Source organism: Panthera onca, chromosome B4 (genome assembly GCF_046562875.1).
Source record: "Panthera onca isolate mPanOnc1 chromosome B4, mPanOnc1 haplotype 2, whole genome shotgun sequence".
Taxonomy (NCBI): Eukaryota; Metazoa; Chordata; class Mammalia; order Carnivora; family Felidae; genus Panthera; species Panthera onca.
Window position 1 is genome coordinate 104,222,343 of NC_138345.1, and position 12,149 is coordinate 104,234,491.

Below are 12,149 nucleotides of genomic sequence, written 5' to 3' on the forward strand. Positions count from 1 at the left end.
GATTTCGAATCTTGGATCAGTAACCGCAGAAGATCATGCCTGAGTAATGACTATATTGTCAAAGGTATCATAAACGGAGAAACAGGTGACTGCGACAAACTGGAGAGCATGTGCCTGTTTATAGGTACGAATACAGCTCCACCTTGGTTGCCGGACTTTGCTTCCAGGGTTACTAACCATGTGACTTTTTCAAAAGCTAGAATTCTGGATTTTTAACTAAAACCTCTCAGGATTTTAATGCTTGCAACCATTGTAGTTTTAAATCATACCCCAGTCCCCCCAGTGAAAAAACAAAACCAAAACTCTCTGCTCAAAGGGGGCTGGATAGGAGTCTGGGGCTCCACTGAAGAGTTATACTTCATAAAAAGTTTCTTGGTTGTGACCCTGGTCACTTATCTGTCTGCATCTAGTTGAAAGGATAGGGATAAGGAACCTGGGAAATACAGTTACAGTAAGAAATCAAAGATGAAAGAGAATGGAGTCAAGATTGAAGGAAGAGTGGGGCGCCTGGGTGGCTTGGTCGGTTAAGCGCCCGACTTCGGCTCAGGTCATGATCTCACGGTCTGTGAGTTCGAGCCCCGCATCAGGCTCTGTGCTGACAGCTCAGAGCCTGGAGCCTGTTTCAGATTCTGTGTCTCCCTCTCTCTCTGCCCCTCCCCTGTTCATGCTCTGTCTCTCTCTGTCTCAAAAATAAATAAATGTTAAAAAAAAATTTAAAAAAAAAAAAAAAAAAAAGATTGAAGGAAGAGAAAATTAAATACCTGTGATCAGAGAAATAGCTGATTCCTTTATACCATTAAGAAGATTTATGTTACAAATTCATGCGTGACTTAATCACATTATTTCCCTAGTATCTCAAAAATAGGGAGTCCTAACAAAAACAAAACAAAACAAAAACAAGGGGCTGAAATAAGCATGTGATGACAACATTAGACAACATTAAAGGCAGGATAAGGGAGAAGAAAGGAATGGTGTGATGGAAGTTTCCATCAGAAGAAGCTGACTTTGAACAGGAACTCAATGGGCGATGAATTTCTACATGCATATTTTATCAAGGGCCATAAATGATAAGGCAACCACAAGGAATGCTTGCCAAGAAAATTATTAAGTTGTCTTCACTGTAACAAATATATTGTATATCATATTTTTCCATAGTCAGCATCCCTTTGAGGAACTTCCTCTCCCTCACTCTAGCTCCAAAAGAGGCTTTAGAAAGACTGCTTCCAATGAGATAGAAGTCTTATGGAAAATTAAGGCAATGTGGATTTAGAAAGATATAATGGTAGGGTCCAAGTCCTTGATTCTATCATTTGGGCCACATTTGAAACTACATGTTCTCCTGCCTGCAACTTTAAATTTCTGCCTCTCAAAAACAGGAAGATCCCAATTAATATGCCTGCATTGTTAAGTCTATTGTAAAAGGCTCTCCCTTTCTGTCTTGCTGAAGTTCTTTATTTCACTACCATGTACACCATAAACAATCAAATCATTTAAATTATTTGATCTAACAAGTTCTTTAACGTTATCATTAAATCATTTAAGTAATCTTATGTCCTTAGATAATAAAAGTAAAGTATGAAACATTTATAAACTGGCAAACATTTTTAATCTAAAGGTAAAATATAACTTTTAAAACTGTTTTAGAATTTCATGGAATGAACTGACAAAATTAGGTAGTAAAGTAGCTAAAATACTAGATAAATAGAAAAAAAAAAACACACACAGCCATTGCACTGTTTATAAACACACCTGTTATGACCATGACAAAAAACAAAGTTCTATTCATATTAAAAGTTATTTCTAAGTACATTTAAAATGAAAGAAAATAACGTTAAGTACATTTTGAGTTAATATATGCCTTTCTAAATAGACATACATATAAAGTACATTAAAGATAAACATTTCTGATGTCATTATCAGAGAGGTAACAGAGAAACTGATTCAGATTCAAAGTAGTTTAGCCATTTATTTAATGCATTGCCATTTTTTAATTTTTTTATTCTTTTTAATTTTTTTTAACATTTATTTATTTTTGGGAGAGAGAGAGAGACAGAGTGCAAGTGGGGTAGGGGTGGAGAGGGGGGGAGACACAGAATCTGAAGCAGGCTGCAGGCTCCAAGCTGTCAAGTACAGAGCCCCATGCGGGGCTCAGACTCACGAACCGTGAGATCATGACCTGAGTGGAAGTCAGACACTTAACCAATTGAGCCACCCTGGCACCCCTGCATTGTCATGTTTTTTGTAATTATATCTGAAGATTTCTTGGTATCATAGATATGAAGATTTCTTGCTATCTTAGATAAGTTGAGCAAATTTTCACATTTCTAAAATTTTAAGCCTTTCATGATAGTTATCATCTTCAGAAAAATTAAGCAAAAGAATTTAGAAGATGAATTCAAAGGCATTGGTATTTATGATTTTTAACATGTTGAATTAAAGCACACTAGGAACTCATGACTCTAAACAGAGTACAGATGCACATTCTTACTGTTTATTCATTTAATTGAAAAAATGATTTTTTGAGCTTATGTGCTGTTTTGAGTATAAATTAGAAAAAAGTGTGCTACTTGGACAGATGCCAAAATTATAGTTTATCTATCAGTTGATGCAAAAATAAATTTTTCAGGTGTGAATAATGAGCGTAAGTGTGCATGAATGCATTTATGTTGTAAAATTAAAAGGTGAGATAAATAAATCTTTTGAGGAACACTGAACTGAAAGTGAGTCCATTTTTTGATGGTTCTTGAATAGTTTGCAAAATATAACTTAAATCCTTAACAAATCCATCTATCTTGTTACTTAGATATCTTTCTATATAGATAACAAAAGTACATCAAAAAGTAAAAAACATTGATTTCCTAGAAACTTTGTTAACTTTCTATATAATAATGTTGTTTCACTAAAACATTGAAAACAAACTGATTTTTAAAACTAGTTACAGGATTTATTTAACTATATTACATACCATGTTCACTTAAATAGCTTCATTTACATCTAATAAAATATCTACTACTTAAACATTACATACCATGTAAATGTTTTATAAACATTAACATTATTATAGCTTTATAAGGTACTTATTTCTTTTCTTATTTAAGAGGTTAAAAAGTTTATGTAACTTGGGGCGCCTGGGTAGCTCAGTTGATTGAGCATCTGACTTCGGCTCTGGCCCTGATCTCATGGTCCGTGGGTTCAAACCCTATGTCAGGGTCTGTGCTGACAGCCTGGAACCTGCTTCAAATTCTGTGTCTCCTTTCCTCTCTGGCCCTATCCTGCTCTCTCTCTCTAAGAATAAACATTAAAAAAAATTTTTTTAAAAGTTTATATAACTTACCCAATATCATATAGCTATCAGGAAGTGGTGTTACAAACATACTCGCAGGACTGCAAACCTGTGTTTTTTAATACCAGCCATAGGGAAATAGCTTTACCCTTGCATTCTGGTTACCTTGAACATATCCACATGGGCCATGTAGGCAGAGTTAAACAACAGGCTGGCCTAATTCTTACTGGAATGTCCTGCCAGCCTTCTGAGAACATAACAAGGTAGGCAGTCTTAGAAAGAGCTTCCATACAGCTGTTTCTCATTTGCCTCTCTGGCACCAATGAGGCAGGGAACTTTCCACCTCATTCTTCCGCAACCTAGATCCACCTGCGAGCTGTAAAACTGCTTAGATGCACTATGGAATTTGCTACTCCCCGTTGCCTCTTCCTCGTACTATTGCTGTCATCTGGTCCACCCAATTTAGTGTTGTCCTGTGGGATAAGAGACCAGGCCAGGAAGAGTGAGGTAACTGATATGTCTAGGGCACACAATTTTTTTTTAATTTAATTTTATTTTTTTCAATATATGAAATTTATTGTCAAATTGGTTTCCATACAACACCCAGTGCTCATCCCAAAAGGTGCCCTCCTCAATACCCATCACCCACCCTCCCCTCCCTCCCACCCCCCATCAACCCTCAGTTTGTTCTCAGTTTTTAACAGTCTCTTATGCTTTCCTCTCTTAGGGCACACAATTTAAGGAGGCATTCGTTCCAAGGGTCATACAAGTACTGACCTGACCCTGCAGGTGCAGGATCCTGGCAGTGAGTGCCTCCTTAAATTTTATCCTTTAGGCACCTGATTCTTACAGGTGCCTACAAGAGCAGCGTTGGCATCTGTACAATCCTAGGAGTCAGTGACTCCTCAAGGTTTGTGCCCTAAGCACCCCACCTGTCTCACCAAGTCCTGACCCTCTGAGGGATATGGAGAGAGCTAACACCATGGTGACCTTGGTCATGCTGTGTATGCAACAGACTCTTTCAATACATTTGACTTGTTTCCCGGTTGAACTTATAAAAAGATGCCAAGCCAGCCTAGTGCCTGCCCACATGCTGCCGCTCAGGTACCATTGCTGCTAAACACCCGTATGACATCGCCTCCGCTATATGTGTTGCTATCATCTGCTGACTAGGATCCTTCACTATACAAACAATTTTATCTCTTAACACGATTTTAGATCATGAAAGTTTCACTTGTCCTGCAAGGTGTCAAATACCTAAGAGACATTATTAGTCCTTGACACAAGCCATGTAAAGGCAGCCTCGTCTAATGCAGGAGAGCTCTGCTCCTAGGTCAGCCAAGGCTGGCTTATGAATCAGAAGTCTCAAGTCTTGGGAAGGTTGAGCTGCAAGAGCAGCAATTAGTGTCAGGGCTCCAAGAAGTGTAAGATTTGAGGGCAGCCTGGACACCGAGGATCGCATCAGGACAGGTTAAATAAACTCCACACTGTGCTGCACTGATGCTGTTGGTTACCCAGCTGCACCCTCCTCCCCGTGACTCCTTCTCCAAGAGTTGACATATTTTCCCCCTTGACAGACACTTTGAATAATGGAGCTTAGGGATTAATCATGTGGTTTTCAGTGCACATCATTTAAGTTCGCTGTTTAAGTCTTGCTTCCCCTGCATACAGGTGGGAAAAAAAAAGATTTTGGGATTGAGGTCTCCCTCAGGGCTACTGCCATATCCTTATTTTTATCCCTAAAGAGTGGATCAGCCAGGTATGGTCAAAGAAAAGATGTTAAAATAGCTTGGGTATCAAATACGTTAAAAATGAAGAAAATTAAATTCTAAATAACACACTGAATCTAATACTGCACATGCCATAAACCCAGACTATCTCGAAATCTGAGAGTTGCATTTAAATTAATATCAAATTTTCAAGTTGCACACTTCTAAAAAATCACTTTACATAATATAAAAATACTTAAAACATTGTAATATTGTTATCAGCTACTGATATTTTAAATTTTGGTTTATACATATTTAAAATTTGGGACCATTTTAGAAATTGTTTGAGGGAAAGTGATTCAGTAGCAATACAGAGTGCATTAAAATAATCTATCAAAAGTCTATCAGTATAGTGAAATCAATAAAAAAAAGATATCAACCATTTTCACTGGATGATTATATTTATAATTTGTGCCAAGGTATTTAAAAACACTTAACAGGGTATTTTATGTTTGTAGAGAAGCTTACAAAATTTATATATTCAAAATATCAAAATTAAGCATTTCTCTCAACCTTTTTACAGAAAAATTTCTCGAATGTCCCTCATCTCCCATTCTCTCTTCATGCAGGTTTGTCCCCACTGGATCACTGCAACCCTCTTATTAAGGCTGCCATTGACATCCAATTGGCTGAATCATTGGTCAACGTTCATCATCACCTTCCTTGATCTTTAAGCCACACGGACAAAGCTGACGGCTCCATCTTCCTTCAAATACTTTTCCTCGTGGTTTCCATTTAGTTTCACCCTCTATATGATTGTACTGGCTACCATGGCTTTAAATATCATGTATGCTGATGAATTAGGAAATTACATATTCAGTTTCAACTTATCCTCTGAGATGCACACTGCCTACTCTGATCGCCACTTGGATGTATCATAGCCATTTAAAATTTAATAATGCAAAGTCAAACTTGATTCCCACTTCTACCCCTCCCGCAAATTAAGTTCCTGTCCCGGTGCTCTCCATCTTCACATCACCTTTCACCCAGCTTCTCAGCAAATCCTGCCAATTCTATCTTTAAAAAATGGCTTGGGGTGCCTGGGTGGCTCAGTTGGTTGAGCATCCGACTTCAGCTCAGGCCATGATCTCACGGTTTGTGATTTCGAGCCCAGCATCAGGCTTTGTGCTGACAGCTCAGAACCTGGAGCCTACTTCCAATTCTGTCTCCCTCTCTCTCCGCCCCTTCCCCAGAGACTCCCACTCTGTCTCTCTCAAAAATAAATGAAGATTAAAAAAATTTTTTTAATAATTAAGTAAAAAATAAAAAATGGCTTGACTTTGACTATTCCTTACCACATACATTCCGACCATCCTATTTCATTGTACCGTATCAATATTTCTCCCTTGACTAAAGAAATAGCTTAACTGTTGTCTCTACATCTGTCCATGTCTCTTCTTTCCCCCACGTATTCTCCACACAGCAGTCAGGACTATCCATTCAAAATGTAAGTTACGTCAGATTCCTCCTCTGATCCAAACCCCCAGGGAGGTTTCCATTAATCCTAGAATAAAACACAAATTTATTACCATGTCCTGCAATGTCTTGTAGTGATCCGGCCATCTCTCTGATATCATCCTTTTTCCATTATCCAACTCTCTCATGCCACGCAGTCACACTGACCCCACTGTTGTTCCAAAAACAGTCCAAATATGACGCCTATCTTAGGGTCATGTTTACACATGCTTTTCATGCTTCTCAGAATACTCATTTCCTATACATCCTCCTAATTAACTCACTCCATCAGATCTCAGTTTAAGTATCAAAATCTCAAACAGACCTTCCCTAACTGTCTAAATCAGTGAAAGTTCCACCCGGAAACAAATGGCAAACTCAAAAACATCATAAAAGAGCAATTAATACAAGGATGCTTTACAGAGGTACCGATGGTTCCATGGATCCAGGAGAATAGGGAAGCACAGGGATTAGTAATAGCTGGAAGTTTTACCCAACCCTAAATCCAAAGAAGATAAAAGAACAATGTTGTCAAGAGCCCAATAAAGGGTGAACACCTCCCATCACTCTCTAGAACAGCTTGCCACACAGTAGGAGCTCAATAAATACTTTTTGACTGGATAAATGACTGACTGAATAAAGCACATAATACCATTTTTATACACAAAATAGCTGAGGCTCAGAGTATAGAAATGATGAAGAATTTCTCATTTTTGTATAAATATATCACTTTGAAAGATGGCTCAAGGCAACAGTGTTTGCACAACCCATCTTTATAGAATGCCTGAATGAACAAACTAATAAATGACTTGCCCAAGATCAAACAGCTGGTAAATTCTGGAAAGAAACTTTGAAATCCCAAGTGTTATAACCCCAAGCACCACGTACATTTTTTCCATTATACATCACTGATGAGACATCCTACTAAAGGAAAAGGCACTCAACTCTGTATTATCTTAAGGCAACAAATTTCTATATATCCCAGGGTTTCTAGTTCATAAGAAGGAAATATACAAAATGACTTAATAGATAATAAACAATATATTAAATTTATCTTCTGGTGAAATACTGCCAATACTTCAAGTTAAAGACCTGACACCTTAATCATTATACAGTGATATGCTTGAAAACTTGATCTAACATATATGCTTAGCAATAATAGTTCAAACACATTAAACTACAAGTCCGTAATGTTTTTATGTAACATCTCATAGTGTGTAGGTTCACAGCCCTGAGGAGTAATAGAAGAAAAAATTTCCTTAAAAATCATTCAGTTTTTCACACAATGCTTAATGGAAACAAACTTCCATCAGAGAACAGCATCTCCTTGAGGCAAGCATCCAAATAACGAAGCTGAGTTTGTTAATGAGGCATCTTTCTCCTCTACCAGACTTTCAGCTGTTAGTGTTTCCTTGGCAACTTTACAGGGTAAATTTCCTGGGAGGCAGAGAAGCAGGAAACACACACAACCAGTTTTATAAACCTCCTTTCCTACAGAAGCCAGAAAAAGCCCTTTGTAGTCATTCTTTGAAATTAAAAAAAGGAAAATATCTACACTTTTACTTTGACCACAGTCCAGCCCAAATCTGAATGTTCCATGAGCCACACAATTCTTTCATAAAAGAATAGGGGCACCTGGGTGGCTCGGTTGGTTAAGTGTCCGACTTTGGCTCAGGTCATGATCTCACGGTTTGTGGGTTCGAGCCCCACATCGGGCTCTGCACTGACAGCTCATTGTCATGGGATCAAGATCTGCATCAGGCTCCATGCTCAGCATAGATTCCCTTTCTCTCCCTCTGCCCCTCTCCCCCACTCACTCTATCTCTCCATCTTTCTAAAAATATTGTTAAAAATTTAAAAATTAAAAAAAAAAAAGAATGATTGAGCCTATGTGGTGACTGTGCTGAACATGAAGAGCATGATGGTAAATAAGTCAAGGTCATAGCTTTCAAAGAGTTCTGAGTCTGGTAGGGAGTCAAAATGACAAAGACAATTTAGTCAGTATATGTATATTGTACACATAATAAGCACAAGGCATCACACAGAATTTGATGTATGGGATCTAGAGGCTATGACATGCTTTCTCAGTTCAAGGATCTGTTCAATCAAAGAGTGTGTCAATCTAAGAGTAAAAGTAGATCTTTCAATCTAACAACATGAGGAAGAATTCTGAGAAACAAGTTAAAATTATACTATACAAGTGTTGTAGGAGTAGATTTTATAGGGTGACAATAAGTTTCAGTATTTGTTTTTGAATGCATACTGTGTAAGTTTGTCCTAAGACCTTGGCTGGGTAACAAAATAACATTAACTGGGCACTGACTATACCAGACACAGTATAAACAGCTCTTTTAGATGTAATTTCCATCATTTTTAAGATGGAAGAGAGTCTTCCCAAAATCGCACAGCTAATAAGTGTTCAAATCTAGAAAGGCTGACTCCAAAGGCAATGATTTCTAACAATTATGCTCTCTTAAATAAGTGGAGGTGTGGGGAGAAAACGGGGAGTACTTCCTGGGATGCCACATAATGACTTGAGAGAAAACATATTTATTCAATATTTGTGGAAAGAATGAATTGACTTGCAAACAGAATTTTTCTGAGGTGAAGTGGATCGCCTCTGATGGGAAAAAGAATAGCCTTTTTTGACCTAAAGATATGAGAGTGAATGCCATTGAATTTAGCAAAAAAAGTACAATTCCAAAGATTTCTGGCATATATTTTTAATTTCAAAGCATTGTCCTCAAACTCACACCTAAACAGGACATCTAAAATGTAGCAAAGACACAATTGTGCTAGTGTTGCATGGAACAGGGTTTTCTGAAGAAAGTACCAAAGAGATTTAAGGTTCTGCGCCTTTTCTATGAAATACCTTCTCTGAAACGCTTTCCTTTATGAATGTTTTGTGTGTTACTTTTTCTTTTTCTATTCCCTTCCATATGGCTCAGGTGATAAAGGGAATCTTTTGCTGAATCCTGACTCAGTCTCTGTCAGCTCCTCTTTGCCAACTTTTATACACTGATGTATCCTTGTTATCTCAAACTCGACAAGTCCAAATCAGACATCATCTCCTCTCCTCCTCTGCAATTACTATGGTCAGCTGCCTCCCATTCAATTTCTTCCCCCAGTTCCTATGTTATTGGTCCTTCCAATAAACATTCAGTTGCCCGATCTGGATTTCTGGAGGTTCAATAAAGTCTTCCCTCATCCTGATATCTATATACCAAGCCAGTTCATTTTTCCTTCTAAAATATCTGCTCAGCTCAATCTATTGCCTACTTTTAATAACTACTGCATTCACTGCCTTAGTTTAGAATCTCATTTTATTTTTACCCCAACGTAGGCCTTCTCCAAAATAGTGTATTTTTTGAGTTATTTTTTCCACTCTCACACTCATACGATCTCATCTACTGAGAAGTGATTCTCAAAGAGTGGTCTAGGGGCCAGTAGCATCAGCGTCACCGGCAACTTAGAAATATATTTTCTTCAGCTTTACTCCAGTCTTACTGAATTGGAAACTCTGCTTAACAAGCCCCCCAAGTAAGTCTGATGCAGGCTAAAGTTCGGTAACCACTACTCTAGAATGATGTGTTTCAAATACAAATATGTGTAGATTATTCCCAAATTCAAAATTCTTCATAAAGTCTCCATTCTTCTTAGGAAGAAAAAATATCAAGTGTATTTATGCATGAGGTCTTTCATTATATCATTATGGACTACTTTTCTCATTTTACCTTTCACCACTTCCTCAAAGAACCCTTATACCCTTATCATAATGAATCCTGTACTTCCTTTGTTGTGTCAAATGTTTTCTTACTTCTATGCTTCTGCATCACAGACGCTAGTGCCTAGAAAGCCACCTCCCTCCTCTGGATAAATCTTACCCTTTGAGATACACTGCAGGCATCACCTCCTCTCAGGAGACTTTCTTGAGTCCCTCAAATGAGACTGATGGTTCTGCTGTCATCCCCAGTATTCTGCACCTAACTCTATCGCAACTTTATTATACTATTTTGTAATTGTCATTTTACTCATGTGTCTTTCCCATTCATTTGAGGGTTAAATCAGCTCAGTACTGCATTTATTACTTCTGTATCCTAAGAAATTACCACAAAAAACAACCAATAAATGTTAGAGGAATTTGATACATTTATGTTGAATTTAGCTTCCTATGAATTCCTTCTGCAAGGAGAGGATGAGCTGATTGGCTGACATTAGTGCTTGGGACTGCTTTGAAATGTGCATCATCCTATAATAATAGATTTTCATTCTTATTACATATTTGTTTCATTAGTGTAAAGCAACCACTGAGAAACTGATTACCTTTGAGTTTACTACAGAAATTCAACTTCTGGATGACAAGAGTGATCAGATATTTTTGTTAACACAACAGAGGCACCATCCCAAGAGACCCTGCCTGAGCCCTTCAATTCTACCTCAAGTCTGCAAAATGCAATACATATGAAAGAAGAAATACTTCAGTGATTAGGAGAATAGGTTCAAGCCTATGTTCACTCCTTACTAGCTGTGTGAACGCAGGCAAATTTCTTTATGTTCCTCATGTAAAATAAGTCAATCTATGTCCTAGTACCTATCTTAGGAGGACACTGGAATATTAATTGTGACTGTTCATGGAAAGTTACTTATTGACAACTTATAGTAAATATTCAATTAATATTAGTTATTACTATACATGAAATAATGCTTCAACAAATTAGATTATAAACAAGTAAAATAAAGATAGGTTATCAACACAGATTACATGGTATACATTGAAACAGATATGGATTAGAATACATATGGATAAGACCCAGATACAGATTAATTCTAGCTATAAATCTTCATTAAATTTATAGAATGTATTTTCCCTGAAAGGCAAAAGACCCTAAATTCTGTATTTTACCTCCTCAATGCACCCTACAATTTTTCAGGTATTTTTGTGGCTTTGGTTATTATAAATTTTCACCATTAGTTTTAAATATATAATTTGTATTCTTCTTACTAAAATTTGAGCAATCTTTTTGCTGTAGAATTATTTACTGAATAAAATTCATACCATCAACCTAAACACAACTTATTCCTCTTTCAGTGTGTGTTATCTGACATCACATATTTATGTACCATAGTGGGCAGCTTTCAGCCTGTTCAAAATGTGCTATAGGAACTGAAAGAAAAGATCTGTCATTTAAAAGAGGATATCAATGCTATAATCCTAGATACACATAATTTATGGGAGATTTATCTATCAGCCTTTGTTGGTTGAGAGTCAGAGACTCAATTACTGTGATCTTAGTTTACAATGAAACCTCCAATTATATTATACTTAGTCTTCCCCTACCAGACACAAAACACAATAACTAGGAAAAAATACAATATCTTACCCTTAAGAAAAACCCTTATCCGGTTTTATTTTTAACTCCATAAATAAGAGCCTAAAATATTTGCTGGGTTGAAAAACAAACTGGAGATTATCCTATCTAAGGTGATTTTTAAAAATACATCTATCCTTCCAACAACTATTATCTGGAATTTCATTAATTACACTAAAATACCTCAACACCATTTATCATTTTGACTTATAAATACTTGCAAGAAAGAATTGCTTGTGAACTGAAAACTAAAACAGAGCAAATAATTTATTA

The 12,149-nt window shown here is 36.9% G+C and overlaps 1 protein-coding gene across 5 annotated transcripts in view; it reads right to left on the minus strand.

Annotated features, from left to right (window-relative positions):
* Positions 1 to 12,149, minus strand: part of PPFIA2 (PPFI scaffold protein A2) — a 474,989-nt gene that overhangs the window by 392,404 nt on the left and 70,436 nt on the right. The gene's annotated exons all lie outside the window — the stretch shown is intronic.